This window comes from Armigeres subalbatus, unplaced genomic scaffold (genome assembly GCF_024139115.2).
Source record: "Armigeres subalbatus isolate Guangzhou_Male unplaced genomic scaffold, GZ_Asu_2 Contig1584, whole genome shotgun sequence".
NCBI classification, from domain to species: Eukaryota; Metazoa; Arthropoda; class Insecta; order Diptera; family Culicidae; genus Armigeres; species Armigeres subalbatus.
This window is the reverse complement of record NW_026942377.1, coordinates 14,968-35,730: the sequence shown is the minus strand read 5'-3', so window position 1 is coordinate 35,730 and position 20,763 is coordinate 14,968. Positions and strand designations below refer to the sequence as shown.

The 20,763-nt window shown below is 38.7% G+C and overlaps 1 pseudogene; it reads left to right on the top strand.

The window, feature by feature from the left end:
- Positions 1 to 5,633: 5,633 nt before the first annotated feature.
- LOC134203022 (cytochrome P450 12b1, mitochondrial-like) lies at positions 5,634 to 20,718 on the top strand (annotated as a pseudogene).
- Positions 20,719 to 20,763: the final 45 nt, after the last annotated feature.

Here is a 20,763-nt window from a genome sequence, read left to right as displayed (position 1 = left end):
GAAAATAATCCTTCGTCGTTAATAGGAAAACTAAAGATACGTTGACGCAATCATGTTATTTACAATTCTTTCGATTTCAAAAAGTGAAAAAACTATAGTTTTTCAGTACTTGGACGGAATTCAGATGAGGACATATATCTGCTCAATTTCATGTCCGTAGAGGACAACCGGTCTGATAAGCGTTTTGTACATGACACATTTGGTGCGGTGGCGAATCTTTTGTGACCGCAGTTTATTCTGGAGCCCGTAGTAGGCCCGACTTCCACAGATGATGCGCCTTCGTATTTCACGACTAACATTGTTATCAGCCGTTAGCAAGGATCCGAGGTAGACGAATTCCTCGACCACCTCGAGGGTATCCCCGTCTATCGTAGCACTGCTTCCCAGGCGGGCCTTGTCACGCTCGGTTCCGCCCACCAGCAAGTACTTTGTCTTTGACGCATTCACCACCAGTCAAACTTTTGTTGCTTCACGTTTCAGGCGGGTGTACAGTTCTGCCACCTTTGCAAATGTTCGGCCGACAATGCCCATGTCATTCGCGAAACAAATAAATTGACTGGATCTGTTGAAAATCGTACCCCGGCTGTTACACCCGGTTCTCTGCATGACACTTTCTAGCGCAATGTTGAACAACAGGCACGAAAGTCCATCACCTTGTCTTAGTCCCCGGCGCGATTCAAACGAACTGGAGTGTTCGCCCGAAATCTTCACACAGTTTTGCACACCATCCACCGTTGCTTTGATCAGTCTGGTAAGCTTCCCAGGGAAGCTGTTCTCGTCCATAATTTTTCATAGCTCTACGCGGTCTATACTGTCGTATGCCGCCTTGAAATCAACGAACAGATGGTGCGTTGGGACCTGGTATTCACGGCATGTTTGAATGATTTGCCGTACATTAAAGATCTGGTTCCTTGTCGAGCGGCCGTCAACGAAGCTGGCTTGATAACTTCCCACGAACTCATTCACTAGTAGTGACGGACGACGCAAGATGATCTGGGATATCACTTTGTAGGCGGCATTAAGGATGGTGATGGTTGAAAAGGTGCAGTTCAAAATGTTTAGGATTTTCAGATATAAGTAAAATAAGCATGAAAAATCACTCGTTTTGTACCCTTTTTCACGAAAACCCTCACCGCGTTGTACCCGCCCACTTATAGACAAAATTTGGTTACGACCTGAAAGATGATTAAATTATCTTTCGAAACAGCCCTAAAAATCCAAAATTGGCCAAACAATAAAAAAGTTATAGCAATTTCAATTTGGGGTCAATTTGACCCCAGAGCACAGACAACGTAAGGTTTTTTGAGCACAGACAGAAGGTTAATGCCGCTTTGTTAGTTGAAAATGATTAACGATTTTCCGTTAATTTTCATAAAACGTTAATCAACGGTAACGTTAACGTTCTTTCTTATTTAAACGTTACGAGCTGTATTATTTTTGTTAATGTTATTGTTATTGTTAAGAGTTTTCGAAATCCGTTTTTGAAGGAAAACTTCAACTTTTTCATATTTTGTTTATATTATTGGCAAAACTTTTTATTTGAAAAGAGTTTTTATTTGTAAAAATATGTAAAATTTATACATAAGGCGATTTAATATGCAGAAGAATTTTCCAAATAAATTTGAAATCATATAAAATTTGCTTTCCAATAAACGAACAATTTGCCAAAGTCATCATTACTCAGCTATTTTCGTTAGTCAGATGACGATTATATGACATAAGATAACAATATCACGGTGTGCCTGTGACCATTATTAACGAAAAATGTCTCGTACTTGACCTGACTCAAGTCGAGACACTGAAGACGACTTTACAAGTCAGCAGACTTGAGTCGAGTCAAGTATATGACACTGAAGACGACATTACAGTTGAGGTTGAAATACGTATATGTAAAAGTAATACGATTTGGTGGAATTAAATGGAATTGTAGTGAACTCGTCTCATGGCAGTGAACTATTTCTTAAATAGTTTCAGTATTTTAAAATCTCTCATTTTCTTACCTGGCTTTATGGAAATGCGATGGTATCCTCTTCTAGTTCTTAGTCGGATACTAGTATTCCCTGTGTCAGTTAATTATTGAAGTAAATACATCGTAGTTCAACAAGTCAGTTAAATTGTTGAGACGTTCCGAAGTGGTGCATATTTGCTTTTTCGTTCACTGTTCTCGGAAAAGGCGGTTCCCTCGTGTGATCTAGCCTTTCCCATTTTTTTCCAAATGGAACTCGTTTTCGTACCACTGCTTGAATCGAACTGGATGGTGGTTGTATAACTGACAACAGATGATGCACATTGTTGTTAAAATGTTGGTTACTAGTCTTACTAACTACCCAGTACCCATGAAAGACAAAATTGTTTCAGCGCGGTATTCTATGTTACCAACTATTATCATATTTAATAAAAGCAGAATCATAATACAGAGTGTAGTTACTTGTCTGTCATAGACAATATTCACACTTTGGTATGATTAGGAGATTGAAGTGCAATAAATGCGGGCTTGGTAGTCATATGGCTACTGCTTCTGCCTCATACGCAGGAGGTCGTGGGTTCAATCCCAGGTCCGTTCCATTCTCCTACTTTGTATCTTTCTCTTTATTTCTCATGTTCTAGCAATCGCTAGAACTGGAAATGGACTTCCATACCGTTTCCATTACTATTCCTATACCTTCAACTTGAGTATTCTAACAGTAATCTGCTAGAATTGGAAATGAACTTATAGTATAGAGCTCGTTTCCTACATCCAATTAGAAAATTCCATCAGTTACCTTCTCCTATCTATCACATTGGCAGCTCGTTAACCAAGACGGACCTCTGCCTCTCCAACCTATCCCAGAAATTCCAACAAATTCCGCATGAACTCGTGGCAAGTGCAGAGGTATATTCGGCTTGCAGTGGGCGAGTGATTGCATCATCATTTCCTCGCTCTTCCCTACATTGACTTGCATTCTGACGTGGCAGGCGCCCAGTATGACTCTAACAAATGAGATCACCAGTACTTTGTACATTGAAGATGTGTGCTAGTCCCAAGCAAACATCTGTTGGTTCCCTGTGCAAGAATAGTTGATCTGGTCATAATGGAGTAGCAACTACGAGCAGTCAATCAAGCTCAAGCTCAAGCTCATTAGGAGATTGAAGTGCAATAATTCTGTAATTTGAATACTGTATTGTGGTTGTATTGTCTATTTTGTCATTGATATTAGAACAATATTATCTCTAACATCCTTTGTTATTTTTTCTATTATTCAAAGAATAGGTTTTAGGTTATAGTTGATTGAGGTTGCAAATAGCATATTTGATGATAATTTATTTAGATGTAATTAGGAGGACGGTATATATGGTTGCATATTAGTGAAATATCGAACGCAAAAATCATTAAATTTGTAACTGCTATAACTTTCGATTCCCTAGATGAAATATTTTGAAATTTTCATGGCAGACGCCTGAAATTATATCTTTCGAAAGGCGAGTTCAGAATGGATGGACTTTTTTTATCGTTAATAATGGTCGCAGGCACACCGTGATATATTTTATAAGGGACTTATCAAATTAGATTACACATAGGTAGATAACCATTTGGGCAGCACCCCTATTCTCATCAGCAACGTACATTACTCGAGCGCATTTCATCTGAATCACTTGTTTTTTAGTACATGGTTAGTTTCTGTCGATATCTAGTGATGTACAAACAATCAAACCATTTGGTTGGAACGCGGTCGAGTTATTAACGTTGCGGACGGGAATGGGTGGTGCTGCCCAAATGGTCCCGCTCCCTAATATCAATAACCAGGGTTCGTACTTTTCGTTTCGATGAGTCGAAATCAAGCGTTTTTCGGGTCGGAGGAGAATCTTTTTTCGGAGTTTGTAGTAAAACATCTTTCTCCCACCCCTTTTTTCTGAAGAGCGAACCTAGAAGATAAGCGAAAATCATGCCTACTTGATAAATTTCTGTTTTTCGTTTTATCACTTTTACGCCTCACTCATTTTTCGAAAATTTTCGGTGATCAATTACAAAAATTTTATGTCCGCAACGGGATTCGAACCTAGAACATCAACAAAAATGGCGATAGGATGCGGTCACTATAGCCATACTACCACATCGACTGCATGTAGGGATTAGGTTGTTTGTTCCATATAATACACGCCGGAGCCACGCGGGCGCGCGCACAGCTAATACACCGGCGTGTATCTGAGGAATGATATCAAGGATAACAATCAAAAGCATAAATGATTTTTGTGTGTTTAATTGTACAGCGATGTTTACAGAATTATTTAAAATAACTCCTCAAGTTTAGAGACTATTAAATGAAATTTTTCTGCTTTGGATTGGGGTGGATTGATTGAAGTATTAACTTGTATTTGTCAAACGGACAATAGATTTTAAAAAAATATGTTGGGTCCATAGTTAACAAACGAACAACTTTTTATTGAGTTAATCCGTTTTAAGAAGATCTCATAGATTATTGAATGATGTAATCAACAATGTTTTGAATCCCCGGAGCAGAAAATTGTTAAAAAATACATTGCATAGCAACGTTACAGCATGAGTACATCATTATTGATCTCTCGCGCTATGTTCTCCATTGTTGCCAGAGAACGAATTGAATAGAAAGCAAATATATGTAGGGAATAACGCATGGTTCATTTAACGATCAGTATGTTCTTATATATTCTTAAGTACGTTTACTATATTACGAATGAGACAAGGAACGAAATCACCAAATATGTAGTAATGTATGCTACAAGCAACACCTTTTCCATATCAAACCATATAGGTAGTCGCCCGTAGTCCCTGTTCAGATTTGAGATATTCATCTTAAGCTGCCAAGATCTCGTACATTCGGAAAGGACAGCTTGGAAATTTTGTCAGGTCAGGTCTTCAGAATTCATGCTTATATACAGCTTTTTCCAGTCTTGAAATTCATGAGGATACTGAGTAGGAAGCTTGCTCCCATCATTATTTTTGTCTGTGCAGTGCTTTCGTCAAAACTTTTACAGTATCGCACTCGGGATCCATTCGCCTTTCGAAAAATTTTGATTTTCCTTCCAACTGACTTCTGAACTGTCGCGTTGCGGTTTTCAATCGAGTTTAAAGGAGGTTCCTTCCTCTTCCAGTTAGAGCTTACTCTGATCTGACTCGGTGTCTGTTTTCTTTAGGGGTCGTACAATAATTACGTAAGCACTTATGGGGGTCTGCCATTTTCTTACGCTTCATATAAATAAAAAAATATTTGTAAGGGAAAAATTTAATATGGGGAAGGTGTTGGAAAACCCTGAAAAATGCTTACGTAATTAATGTACGGCCCTTTAATACAAAAATTATTCAATGAGGCTACTTACTTACATATACGTATTTCTACCTCTACAGTAAGGTTCTCTGCAGTATCTCATAATGGACTCAACATTCTTGAGGTTCTATGGGGAATCGTACATACGACTTATTGGCAAAATTCCGCCTTTTTAAAAATAAAATATAGCCGGTGTTTTTTTATCAATAACTGCTTGTTTTACAGCTCATAGGCTACATATAAACAAACCACCAACGATCAGGCAATGAAGATATCAAACCAAACAAACGCGTGAATAAACCCACACAACTGGTAGAAGTCAGCTTTTGCGTCGTGGATATCAAAAGCAACCTGCGCTGAAAACACTTCAAATCGTCAATACACCACACCATATTCCACGGCGACAGCTGTGTTGATGCCGGACTCTGCTGGTGGACTCGAGATGCGTAGCGCACAAATACTAGGAGCCAAGCGATCACGCGTCCACAAAACAGAAACTGCGACCACCGAAAAAAAAGTTCAATGTCATCCATCCGGGCAAGGGTAATGAAGATAATGACTATGATGACTGGTGTTCCGATTCGCGATCTCCGCATCGCGTTGTCGTTGTTGTGGTTCGCACTAGTTCGCAGTACTGCTCCCGCTGCTGTCAGGCCGATATCTTGCTGTAATCGATACCACTGGATCCATATCAGTTTGACCGAGGTAGCTGATAACCCAAATCGCACCTAATCAAAGGGGGTTTATTCTTCCACTTGGCACGGTGAGATATTAAACGACCAGTCGCCGGATAATTTCATTTGCAAACGTTCCTCACTCCAAGTCAGTCCGGTTGAAGAAGGTTTCGCAAGTTGAACGCAAACATGCTGCGCCAAGCGGTGAAAGTGAACAACTCTTTGGTGGTCAGTTCGGTTCGGTTCCGTAGTACTCAGGCCCAGGCTGCAACAATTGATAGTGCTGCGGACGATGCCAGGGACCAGGAATGGGACAGTGCCCTGCCCTACAGCAAAATTCCCGGTCCGGGAGTGTTTGAGATGCTGAAAAATTTGCTCCAGGAGGTAAGTCAAGTTCGTGAGCAAGGTCATTTTCGTTACTCACTATCTGACGCGTGTCTCTATTCGGCATGGGTGTATACGACAGAAGTGAGTCAAAGGGTCGAGTAGTTAGGGAAAATATCCATACGATGAAAATAAAATGTATTTCGAAGGAAACCAATGGGTCACGAACAATGGCAGAAACTAGGTCAGGTGGTAGCACAAGAAGGCACAATTTGCTCGTGAACACCTTGCTTTAAGCGCGGTACGGTGGTCTGAAACATAACGGAGAGTGATAATTTAAGCAATTCATTCACACCACCATGTAGCAAGAGCGTGTGTTTTGCTCGCTGTACACAGTAAAAAATAAAAAGTAATATCACATCAGATTCGATGCACATCATCGCCGTCGTAAATATTATGTTTTATTACATTTGATTGACGTAACAAAAAGTTGACGTACTCGATATTTCGTTTTCAAATGAATGCAGTGTAATTAATTTTCCACGTAATATTTTCGATGTAACTGATATAATGACGTAAAAACAGGTCAGGATGAATCCCGCTTTCGGGAGCAGGGTTAGGTATTCGGATTTTTTCTTTCATGTACAAAAATACATTTTCAGATACAACAATTTCAAATTTTATTTATTCAAAACGCTTTTCATCGTATCCACAAATACTAAATAGAATAGATTAGAGGTTTTGTTCTATTATTGGCAGGGGGTTTTGTCGACTGATTTTATGAAATTTGGCCACAATATTCTTTGATATGCAAAGAATGTTTAGGCCAAATTTGAGCATAATCAGTCATAAAAAACCCCCCTGCCAATAATAGAACAAAACCTGCCAAAGCCGTCATTACCCCTATTACATCATTTCTTTCGTTTTTTATTTATTTTTTACTTTCGCTTAATTTTTCCTTTATTTTAAATTTTGAATTTTCAATATTCAATTTTCAACTTTCACGTTTTAATTTTCTAATTTTAAATTTTTTAATTTATTAGTTTTTTAATTTTTAATTTTTAATTTTTAATTTTGAACTTTTAATTGTTAATTTTTAGTTTTTAATTTTCATTTTTTCATTTTTTATTTTTAGTTTTTTATTTTTAATTTTTAATTTTTAACTTTTAATTGTTAATTTTTATATTTAATATATTTAAATACATATAATATATTTTATCGGCGGTGACGTGACAGCACAGAGAACAGTTGACTGTTCATTTTGAAATTGCTTTGGAATGTCGCCGGTATCCCGTGCATAATCAACGTTAGCGTCATAAAAAATGCCACTTGGCGCTAGTGTCGTTATGCATGAAGAGCATACCAGCGCCATCGTGTTGTCAAAATGAGATTGTGAGTTGCAATGTCGACGTCGATGGCGTTGAGGTTCGGTGTGTTTGTTTACACATGTTTTGCAAGAAATTTTGTTCGAGCCTCCATGTCTGTTCTGTTGATTATCGGCGATAGGGGCGGGGGATTGTGTTGTGAAGTTTTGGTAGGAAGAATTTCCTCTAAAGATCCTCCAGTCGCACCTCAAGAGATTTGTCTGGAAATTCCTTCAGACATTCCTTTGAAATTACTCGCACGGATTCAATTGGAAATTCTACAGAATTACTCTGGAAATTCTTCCATCAATTCTTCCGAAGTGTCATCCTTCACAATATCAATTCCTTCACAATTTCCTTCAAGAATTCCCTCGAGCTCCTCCAAGAATATCTTTAAACCTTCACCTTTACTCTTCAGGAATTTCTCCGGAAGTTCCTCAAGAAATTCCTCCGTATGTTACTCAAAAATTCCTCTGGAAGTTCCTCAAAGAATCTCTCTGAAGTTTCTTCAGGAATTCCTCCGGAAGCTCCCCCAAGAATTATTTCGAAGTTTCTCCAGGAATTCCTCCGGAAGTTGCTCCAGAAATTCCTCCGAAAGCTTCTCCAGGAATTTCTCCGAAAGTTCCTCCAGTAATTCGCCCAAAAGTTCCTCCAGGATTTCCTCCAGAAGATTTTCCAGGAAGTCCCCCAGCAGATCCTCCAGGAATTCCGCCGGAAGTTCCTTCAGGAATTTTTCCGAAGTTCCTCCAGGAATTCCTCAGGAAGTTCCTCCAAAAGTTCCTCCGGCAGTGCCTCCAGGAATTCCGCTGAGAGTTCAACCAGGAAATTCTCAGGAAGTTCCTCCAGGAATTCTTCCGAAAATCTTTCAGGAATTCCTCCGGAAGTTCCTCCAAGAATTCTTCCGGAAGTTCCTCCAGGAAGTTCCTCCGGCAGTTCCTCCTGGAATTCCTCCGAAAGTTACTCAAGGAATTCCTCCGAAGGTTCCTTCAGGAAGTCATCCGGACGTTCCTCCAAGAATTCTTCCTGAAGTTCCTCCGGTAGTTCCTCCAGGAATTCCTCCGGAAGTTTCTCCAGGTATCCTTCCGGAAATTCCTCCGAAGGTTCCTTCAGGAAGTCATCCGGACGTTCCTCCATGAATTTCTTCGGAAGTTCCTCCGGCAGTTCCTCCAGGAATTCCACCGGAAGTCCCTCAGGAATTCCTCCGGAAGTTCCTCAGGAATTCCTCCGGAAGTTTCTCCATGACTTCCTCCGGAAGTTCCTCCAGGAATTCCTCTGAAGTTCCTCCAGGAATTCCTCCGGAAGTTTCTCCAGGAATTCCTCCCGAAGTTCCTCCGAAGTTCCTCCAGGAATTCCTCCGAAGTTCCTCCAGGAATTCCTCCGAAGTTCCTCCAGGAATTCCTCCGGAAGTTCCTCCAGGAATTCCTCCGGAAGTTCCTCCAGGAATTCCTCCGAAGTTCCTCCAGGAATTCCTCCGAAGTTCCTCCAGGAATTCCTCCGAAGTTCCTCCAGGAATTCCTCCAGAAGTTCCTCCAGGAATTCCTCCGGAAGTTCCTCCAGGAATTCCCCCTGAAGTTCCTCCAGGAATTCCTCCAGAAGTTCCTCAAGGAATTTCTGCGGAAGTTCCTTCAGGAATTTTTCCGGAAGTTCCTCCAGGAATTCCTCCAGGAGTACATGCGGAAGTTACTCCAAGAATTCCTACGGAAGATTCTCCAGGAATTGTTCTCGAAATTTCTCCAAGATCTCCTCTCGAAGTTCTTCCAGCAATTTCTCCGGAAGCTCGCTAAGGAATTTTCCAGGAAGCTCCTCTAGTGGAACATCCTCCAGGAGTTCTAGTGGGAGAACTTTCAGGAATTTCTCCGGTAGACCCTTAAAGAATTCGTCAGAAAGTTCCTCCAAAATTTCTGCGGAAGTTCCTCCAGGAATTCCTGCTGAAGTTCTTCCAGGGATTGCTTGCAAGATCGCTCAAGAACTTTTCAGGAAGTTCCTCTAGGAATTCCTCCAGAATTTTCTCCAGGAGTTCCTTCTGGAAGATCGTCCAGGAGTTCCAGCGGAAGAGCATACAGGTATTCTTGTAGAAGTTTCTCTGGGATTTGCTTCAGAAGTTCCTCCAAGAATACCTCCGGAAGTCCTCCAGAGATTTGTGCGGAAGTTCTTTCAGAAATGAATGCGGAAGTTTTCTCCAGAAATTTCCTGTCCTGCAGCAGTTCCTCCAGAAATTCCTGCGAAAGTTGCTCCAAGAATTCCTGCAAAGTTATTCCAGGAATTGCTCTAGAAGTTTTTCCAGTAATTGTCTGAAGTTTCTCCAGGAATTCCTCCGGAAGTTCCTTCAGCATTTCCTGCGGAGGTTCATCCAGGATTCCTCCGGAAGTTCCTACAGAAATTCCTCCGGAAGTTCCTCCGGAAATTCCTCCAGAAGTTCTCCTAGTACTTCCCTCAAATTATCAAAAAAAAATCCTTGTACATCCCCCAAATTATCATCCACGATTTTTTTTCTGGAAATCAGCTTAGCTCAGCTAGAAAGTATAGAGAAATTCATATTTTTAAATTCCTAAAATTTTCAAATTTTCAAGTATTTAAATTTTTAATTTATTAAGTCTTTAATTTTTAAAATTTTTACTTTTTAAGTTTTTAATTTTTCAAATTTTATAATTTTTAAATTTTATTTTTTACAATTTTAAATTTTAAAATTTTGAAATTTTGAAATCTTGAAATTTTGAAATTTTTAAATCTTTAAATTTTTAAATATTTAAATTTTTCAATTTTTATGTTTAAAATTTTTAGATTTCTTAATTTTTAATTTTTTAAAATTTTTGAATTTTTTTATCTTTTAATTTTAAAATTTCAAAATTTTTAAATTTTTAAGTTTTGAAATATTTAAATTTTTGTATTTAAAATTTTTAGATTTCCTAATTCTAATTTTTTTTCAATTTTTTAATTTTAAAATTTTTAAAATTTTAAGTTTTTAAATTTTTAAACTTTTAAAGTCCTAAATTTTTAAATTTTTATATTTTTAAATTTTTAAATTTTTAAATTTTTAAATTTTTGAATTTTTGAGTTTTTAAATCTTTTCAATTTTTGAATTTTTAAATTTTTAAATATTTTCAATTTTTAAATTTTTCAAATTTTTAAATTTTTAAATTTTTTAAATTTTTAATTTTTTAAAGTTTAAATTTTTTAATTTGTTAATTTTTAGATTTTTGAATTTTAAAATTTTATAATTCGTAATTTTTATAAATTTATTTTTTTTAGTTTTTAAATTTATTAACTTTTAAATTTTTTATTCTGTTTATATATTTTATTTTTGTAATTTTTTATTGCATGATTATAAGTTCATCACGTAAAAGTTTCAAATTTGAAAATTAATATATTTTTGAGTTTTTAAGCTTTATAAATTGCTAAATGCTATTTTCTGAAGCTCAAAAATTTTTTCATGTCCAAATTTTGAAATTTCAGAAATTATTAATTTGTAAACCTTCCAATGTTTAGATTAAGATTTTTTTTAAATGTTTACTTTTTTAAATTTATAGATTCTTAAACATTTTAATTTTTATATTTCTAAATCCTGAATTTTGCAAAATTTGATACAATGACCAAAATTGATATTTTAACATTTGCAAATTATATAATTATGAAATTTTAAGATTTTGATTTTTTTTAATGTTTTAAATTTAAAAATACATATCGCAAATTTGAATATTTAACAGCCCTGTGTTGCATAATTTAATCGTGGTGGCCAAATAGCTCCGTATATAGTTTTTAATCTGCATTTGTTTGGTTTAATCACTTCACTGCAGAATCAACATCAGTAATTGAACTTTCAGGGAATGAATTTTTCCTTGAATCATTTCTTAACATCGTACTATTTGGAAATACATGCGCGCATTCAAATATACCTATATTCCTGCATCACTTGAAAGAATCAAGTTTACTTCAGCTGATCAGAATAATGCCCACTTGCTTCGAGTAATCGTTCTGTGTCATCCAGGGTAGCACCGTTTCTCCGTCGTTTGCTGCCTGACGAAAAACAAACAAATAAACTTCTGAAGCATTGTTAACGATTGGGTACCTACCTTGCGGAATGGTTTCCTACTAACGTCCAGAAATCTACCAAAAACTTGTTCGTGGAAAATAACTCGCCAAATTCGACGATGACTGCAACAAAAAGAGTATATTGTATTAGGTACAATTCCAAATGAAATGAAGTTCACGCTGATCAGAAACTTACCTTCTTGATTCAATTATTGAACTTCCCAATCAGAGAATCGCGATGCCGGATTTTCCTTTGCCAAACACAAAAACCTTTCCTCCGAATGTGGGCGATCAGCGGACCACTGGTTTTCCGGAAACGCACTTAAATTTTAACTATAAAAAAGTTTTATCCCGCACAATAACATTTTCGGCGATCAATCAGCACCCGAAAATTTCATCTGTTTGACAGTTCGTTTTGGGGTTAGTTTGGGCGCGATCGCAGCATATTTATGCAATTTTACATTGATTTAACATAATAATATATCTGAATATGTAAGATTGTGCAACTTGTTCAACTGGCATGATGTGCATCATTTTATATGTAATAAATTACAAACTTATGCAGGTAATTTTGTGTACTTTAAGCGTAACATGAAAAATATTTTGCCTGTCACACTTTACATTGAGTTATGTAATAAAATATCAAAATGGCTTAATAATACCTCAAATTGATTATTACATAGAGTTTTTGAGTACATTGACCAAAATTGCGTCGCAGCATATTAATATTTTTTTTGCTGTGCAGTTATTCGTTGCTTTTTGTTGAGATTGGGGCCTCTGAAAATGCAAGGTGAAAATGATTTAAATTCTGTACAGCTTCATCTTAAAGCTCTGATCTGTAGAGTTCACCCAAGTTTGAATACTGTTTCGGATCACTAGCAAATTAAAACGTTTGACTCAATGCTTAACTGCGATCGATTTATTCTTCCGATCTCCAATCTGGCTATACCACTCAGCTCATCTAGCCTAGATCAAGCCTGTCTTCTGAACCACACTGCTGCTCTAGCTAACCCTTTCACTTTGTATGTTGCTCTTCTAACTCTACTCTTACGGGGGCTTTAGGGTGGTAATTATGTACTCTACATCCTTCTTCTGGTCTCCGGATTAAGTTCTAATAACAACGACCAAAGGTTTAAAAAATACAGAAAATTACATTGCATATAATCATAATTCAAATCGTGGTGGTGTCTTAATGGATCTCTTCGGCCGTTTAGTGGGTGGAGGTTCCTGCACCTCTTTGTTTCGAGTCGTCCTGTCCGCTAGCGTCGTACGTAAATCAGAATTTCCGATGCCCGGTTCTTTCGGAGAATCGTCCTGATCATCTGAAATCGGTGTAGCTGGTAACTGTGGCCTATCTGTTAAAGACATGTAGCGGATTTTAATAGGGTTTTCGTATAAATATATAATTCTGATGTGATACGATTGACACGGTCATACTAACCATCTTGGCCATGGAAATTTGGCCACTTTTTCAAAAGAGCTACTGGGCGTCTTATTTAGTCCTGTCGGCACTCAAGACAATCGCGTCACTTCCGTTTTCTGGATCACAGAATACTTCTCCAATCGAAATCTAGGTTCCAGTTTTCCCATATCTTAGTTTTTAATCATGGCAGTATCATCAACGGATATTGCTGATTCTTTGGCATGACATCGTTTGTCCGCATACAATTTTCCCTGCATTTTCTTTATTGTGTCCTTATCACGCGTTTCTTCATCCTGATTCCAATACGGCTCGGTTCTTAGCGAAGATAGTAGGTGTTTCTAAGGCCTTCCAGTGAGAAGTTCCATTGGGGACTTTCCGGTGAAAGAATGCGGAGATGTATTGTAAAGAATATACATATTCATCAACCGCTTTCCTCCAGTCTTCTTTAAACGATCTGGCAATTCGTAGTGCTCGAATGGTCCCCTGGTTCTGTCTTTCAACTAGCCCATTCATCTGGGGCCAATAAGGTATGGCACGCACGAGTCGGATATTCTTCCTGATACAGTAGTTCGTGAACTCTTCACTCGCAAAAGGAGGTCCATTATCAGTTCGAACTGATTCAGGGTAGGTGTGCTCTCTGAAGATACGTTCTAAGGCCTGAATAGTTTTGGATGCATTAGTGGTTGTCATCTCAATGACAGTCAAAAATCGTCTGTAATAATCAACCACGACCAAAAACGTCACACATTCCCTTGCCGAGAAAAAATACAAAGCTAAATCTTGCCACGCTCGATCAGGCATTTCCTTACGAATCATTGGCTCTGGCGGTCCCTGTTGGCTGACTGAAGCACAACCAGCTCACTCCTGCACGTGATTCTCAACTCCCCGGTCCATGTACGGTCCATGATCGAATAGGGACTGCTTTATCTCTTTCTGACTGACTGACAAAGAAATTAGAATAACAAGGCCACTAAATGCCAAGACTGACATTTAATGGCCGTGTTGTTTTTTTTAACTTGCATTAAGAACGAAAGAGAAATAGATTTGTGCGTGTTGTATCCTACTGTTCTATATTGGGATCAGGATTTCAGATAGTAATCGAATTTTGAAGAAGTTCCAGAACTATGTAATTCCGACTTTTCAAAATTCAAAAAATAAAAATGAGTATTTTAGCGTGTTTTGGGTACAACAAATAATATTTTAGCCTTAGCTTCTGATCCCATAGTCAAATCCAGCCAATTTTCAGTAGCAAACAATGGGACAGAATTCCCAGTCGAAGGAGCCCGGCTGTTCGGCCACATTGAGAGTTGACGTAAAGTCAATGTCAACTTCTCTCCCCGAACAGAACATAAGGGTGGGATTATGAGCATGTTTTTATTTAGTTTTTCAACAAACTGTCACCTCTATGGATTCGCTTCATGCGTTATACATATTGTACTCTGTGGTTCGTCTTTGACTTTCTTGATAAGATATCAATTTGGTTTCATCGTTGCTGTTCATATTAATGCTGAAGTTGTGGAGGGCATTCTCTTAATTAACCAATGGCTTCAGTTAATATAGCTCAAATCAATCTACAGCATAAAAGAACAGCAACGATTAATCTTCGTTGACTTATGCAAAATGGCAAATCCCGAGTGGCTTTGGTCAGGAATTCTATTATCGCAAGGGTAGCTTCTACCTAGGTAACCTAGTGAACCCGGTTTTTGCTGCTTTCAGTAAAGAAATAGCAATCTTTCGATCAATGCCGTTAACAACGCTATCGTTGCTACACTTATCTCTGAACTAACAACCAGAGATGTATGTGTCGTAACAATTGATGCAACTGGCGGAACCAGTCAGGAAATACGTCTATTGTACGGTTTATTTACTACATGACGAACCATCCCCTACGGATGCTTTCAAACGAGTTGTCATATATTGCACTACAAAAAGCCTTCCGCTAATTGTCGGCAGTGATGCTGGGTAGCTCGGATATCAATCTGAGAGGCTCCAGCTTGATGGAATACTTAAGTAGTACCGAACTTAGTTTACTTAACATAGGCAATCGCCCAACCTTTATGGTATCTAATAGAGCAGAGGTGTTAGACATAACCCTGTGCTCCAATAGAATCAGTTACGAGTTGACGAGTTGTCAGATGAGGAATCGATATCTGACCATCGCTGCAACTACTTTGATCATTTGAATGTTACTTCGCAGTCCTTGCGTTTTAGATCCCAGTTTATCTTTACACAGAGTTGCTCTCTACCAAATTTCATGGATATCTATCTTCTATAGAAACTCCTACCGACTTGGATGATGCAGTTGATACTACAACGTTGCACATCGTGGAAGCTTTCGAAGAAGCTTGCCCTTTGCATTCTGCAAAAATCCCCCCATGGTGGATTTCCGATTTGGCTAAACTCAGGCAACAGTGCAGAAGCAGTTGGAACAGATGCCATTCAGCAGGGACGGATTCTTTCAAGTTGGCTCGCAAAGCTTGAAAGTAGGCTCTACGATCTGCTGAACGATCCGGCTGGAAAACCTTTGTGTAAATGTTTGAGTGATGCTAGTTGATTGAATACAATTCTTGCAAGATCCAAGGATTTCCAAGTTGGCGAAATTCGCAAGCCAAATGGACTTATTTGTTACGCACTTCCCTGGATGTGTCGATATAACCTCTTCGGATGATCCTGATGTCTTTTCATGTAGCTAGGGGGCTTGGGCTCAAGCATATAGAATTATAACTACTGAATCGATTCAATGGGCAGTGGGCACTTAACAGTTTTGCTCCCTACAAATCTCCAGGGGAGGATGGATTTATCCTGTTCTACTTCAGAGAGGTTTTGAGCATATCAAACATGTTTTGAAAAACTTTTAGTATGCAGTTTTGCTGCTGGGTATATTCCCATATCCTGGCGGGATTTCACTGTAAAGTTTATCCCAAAAGGAGGACGTGCTTCATATGAAGAAGCAAAGAGTTTTAGACCCATCAGTCTGACCTCATTTCTTCTGAAATGCTTAGAACGTATTATCGATCATCACATTCGTGATAACTGTTTGGCAAACATGCCTCTTCATGTTAATCAACATGCTTACCATTCTGGAAAGTCCACCGTGACTCTTCTACACAAGGTTGTGTACGATATCGAGAAAGCATTCGCTCAGAAGCAATCGTGCTTGGGTGCTTTCTTAGATATTGAAGGTGCTTTCGACAACGTGTCTTTCGATGCAATATTGGAAGCCGCACGCTGTCATGGGCTCCCTTATATAATAACCAAATGGATTCACCAGATGCTTAAAAATCGACATCTCTACTCGACATTACGTCAAACAGCAATTAGGAAATTAAGTGTCTGCGGATGACCTCAAGGGGGAGTATTATCTCCACTTTTGTGGAATCTCGTTGCAGATACGCTATTGAGGTTACTCAATAATGGCGGTTTTCCTACCTATGGATTTGCCGACGACTATCTAACATAGTGGGTTTGTGCATTACTACCCTATTCGACCTGATGTAAAATGCTCTTCAGGTACATGAAAGTCGGTGTCGCTAATATGGCCTTTCGGTCATTCCGAATAAAACATCTATTGTTCTTTAACGGAAAAACGTAACCGTAATGATATTCGTCTATTACATTTTTTTGGTTTTGAAATCAATGTAACTGATCAAGTATAGTATGTTGGTTTAATTTTGGATTCAAAGCTTTCCTGGACTTCTAACATTGAGTTCAGAATCAAAAAGGCGTGAATGGCTTTCGGCCAATGCCGACGAACCTTTGGTAAAACTTGGGGTCTTAAACCCAAATATACAGGGGTTAGACAAAAAGGTTGAGATAGGCAAAATTTGACGATGTTCAAATCATCATAACTTTGCGTAGAATGATCCGATTTTGATGAAACTGGGACCATCGGACGAGGAAACTCTTTAGTATACTGTCCCCATGCAAAACCTCTGATCGGCGCTTGGCCACCGCAGATGTTCCGGTATTCCGAGGGTATGTTAAAATGTATTTTTTTCTGCTTGTCATTTTATATGACGTTTACTGCCGTCACGTTTTATGCTTTCCCCAGAAACTAGAACTAATATTCTGCACAATGCTGGCTGCAGATCGAAAATCCGATAGATATACGCAAAGATATGGCTATTTTCGTGAAAACGGTACGGGATTGGCCATACCCCCTGAACAAATGTCACTTTCGAATAACACCCGGAACCTGTTACAAATTGGCCAGAGAATCTTACAGCCCTCAAAATGTATCTTTAATAAAGATCCTATATTCATCGTCTTGGGAAAACATGAATTTTGAAACCCATATAATGCATGATTCCAGATGGTGCCAAAACCGGCCCCTCCTGGAAGGCCCATGGAACCTGCTATAAGGGTGGCAGTGAACACTATCATTCTGAAAATGTTTCTGTAATCATCGTCTCGCAAAGCCATGAAGTCAGATACTCATATTTGTATTATTCCGATCTGTTATTATTTAATCATGTTCCCGGAACCTTTTTACGGAAATGGCCGTATCTCTGTGTAGTTTAGATGGATCCTCGATCTACAGCCGCCATTGGCCGGCATCTTAGTTCTAGTTTTCGGAGAAAGTATAAAACATGATGAAAGATAACGTCAAATAAAATTACAAGCAGTGAAAAATGCATCTTGAACATAACCTTGGAAAACTCGGAACATTTCCGGTGGCCAAGGACCAATCTCAGGTTTTGCAGAAGGACAGTATACTAGATGAGTGTCCGCTTCTGATGGTCCTGGTTTAATCAAAATCGGATTATTATACGCAAAGTTATGCGGATTTGAATTTCGACTTATTTTTACCTATACAACCTTTTTGTCTAACCCCTGTAAGTGTTTACCAAATATTTGGAAGCGCAATTGTGCATAGACTGGGCAGCTACATATAAAATGATAAGAAGTTCCATAATCAGATTCACAACTATCACAAACCTACTTAGCAGTGAAATACCTTTCTCGTATATTTTTTTCTTTTTCTTCTTCTTCTTCTCGATAAAATAAAAATGGAATGGTCTGTGTTCGTATTTGCATAACTCGAAAACGGATGTAAGGATTTTATTCATTCCATCAGTTCCTTTGTTATAGTTTCCGACAGGTTTATATGATATTTCCTTATGCAAAAATCACGATAAGGGTAAAATAAGGATTCGTAAGGGAATTTTGCATAGGCAGTTCACGACGCACATTTTCGCATACTATGCAGGACAACGTCTGCCGAGTCGACAAGTGTATTATAAAATGTGACAAGAAAAGCACCTAAGAGAGTTCGAAATTGCATTTTAGGAAGATATATTTAGTTATTTCCATCAATTCATATTTATTTGCGTGCATGAGAATGCACCAAAACATTTTTCTTTCGGTTTTGTTTTTTTCCACTTTTTTAATAACTCCGGAAGGCAATGGTCGACTGGGCCAATTTTCGGAAGGTTGGCTCACATTTTTTTATCATCAAAATTGTCCTAGAGCTCAGAACTCACAAGTACGATAGTATTGTTTTTGTGGCTCACATCGCTCGATAGTTTGGAATTATCTGGGTGACCTAGTGACTGCATCATCGTTATCTTCTCACTTTCCATAAATTAATTCATATTCTGGTGCTACGAACATTGGAGCCGAATGTCGGTCTCAAGCAAGCTTCTGTCGCTTCTCTGTGTAAGAGCGACTGATCTGGTATTGTAGGAGTAGCAACTACGGATAGTAAAGCAAGATTTAAATCATTTCTCAATTATTTGCTTTTTCAAGGCCGCTACCATAATGCCAACTTTCCTCAAATGCATCGTCTCTTCCGTGAGGATTATGGTGATCTGGTTAAGATGCCGGGCATTCTCGGACGCAATGATGTTCTGATGAGCTTCCGACCGGACGATTACGAAACCCTCTTTCGCAGTGAAGGTCAATGGCCCATACGACGAGGTTTCTTCGATACGTTTGTTCACTATCGACAGAAAGTCAGACCGGATGTGTTTAAGGGTCATGGTGGACTGGTGACCGAGTGAGTAGAAGAATGCAAATGATATGCCGCAACGTTTGGTCAGGTTGATCGGTATTCTTTTTATAGGCATGGAGAAAATTGGCAGAACTTCCGTACGGCGGTCAATCCTGTTATGCTTCAACCAAAGACGATCAAGCTGTATGTTGACAAATTGGATGATGTTACACAAGAGTTCATGAAAATGTGAGTAGAAGCTATACAATAATTTTGAATTTACTTAGGATGCATTCCCCCAACAATTCAGCATGTTGAAAATTCGCGATGATAAGAATGAGCTGCCAGGAAATTTTAATCAGTGGTTGAACCGCTGGGCATTGGAAACGATGGGAGTACTGGCTTTGGACACCAGATTGGGTGTTTTGGAGGATTCGCAGTCTGAAGAAGCTCATCTAATTGTCAGCAATATTCGTCAATTCTTCGAACTAACGTACCAGCTGGATGTGCTGCCGTCCGTGTGGAAATATTATAAGACACCGACATTCAAAAAACTGATGATCACGCTGGACAATCTAACTGAGTAGGTATCCATCGAACTCATTGACGTGCTTTTGTACTTACAATTGAAATCTGTTTATAGTCTGGTAATGGCCAAAGTCGATGACGCTGTTATTAGATTGAAAAGAATCCTCAGCTCCCAACGATACCCAGAGTGTGTTGGAAAAGCTGCTAAAGGTAGACCGACACGTCGCAATTGTCATGGCATTCGATATGTTGATGGCTGGTGTGGATACGGTGCGCAAATACAGACTGTCAATAATTAAAGCTCCACCTAATGATTGGTATTTGATTACAGACCTCTTCGGGCGCTACAGGAATCCTATATCTTTTGGCCAATAATCCGGATAAACAAGCCAAACTTCGGGAAGAAATTCGAAAAGTTCTACCCAAAAAAGATTCACCGTTGACGCCTGAAAACATGCGCAATCTTCCATATCTGCGTGCTTGCATTAAGGAAGGTCTACGTCTGTGTCCACCAGTCGCAGGAAACTTGCGTGCCGCTGGAAAGGATCTCGTTCTACAAGGCTATCAAATTCCGAAGGGGGTACGACCAGATGATTGAGTGATTGTAGGTAGGCAATTAATCTGTTCATTCTTTCGCCATAGACTGATGTTGTCATGGCATCTATGATCCTGAATCATGAGGAGAGATTCGTCGAGAGAGCCAAGGAGTTCCTACCAGAACGTTGGCTCCAGGAGGAGGGCTATCCTAATGGTAAGGATGCTCATCCGTTCTTGAATTTGCTGTTTGGGTTTGGAGCACGGACATGCATTGGTCGGCGCTTGGCCATGCTGGAGATGGAGATGATAATTTCGCGAATCACCCGTCTGTTTGAGTACAGGTGGAACTACGGTGAACTGAGGATAACTTCTACGCTGGTTAGTGTACCCGTCAACGAGCTTCGATTCCGGATGACCGAGCTGGAAGATTAGAAATTGTCCAGATTTCATGTTTTGTAATTATTAATTAATAGTTTATTTAAAACTAGGCTGGGTTTAAAAATAAGATCTCATACACAAATGAAATGATGTCTTGGTTTTTATTTAACCTAAATAACATGTTTGGGATGACTCATTTTTAAAAGGTAATTTCTTTATTTTTTTAAATAAAAGTTCTAATTTTATACGTGTTTTATTTGTATTAACTCTCCGAAGATCAAGTTATCCATAT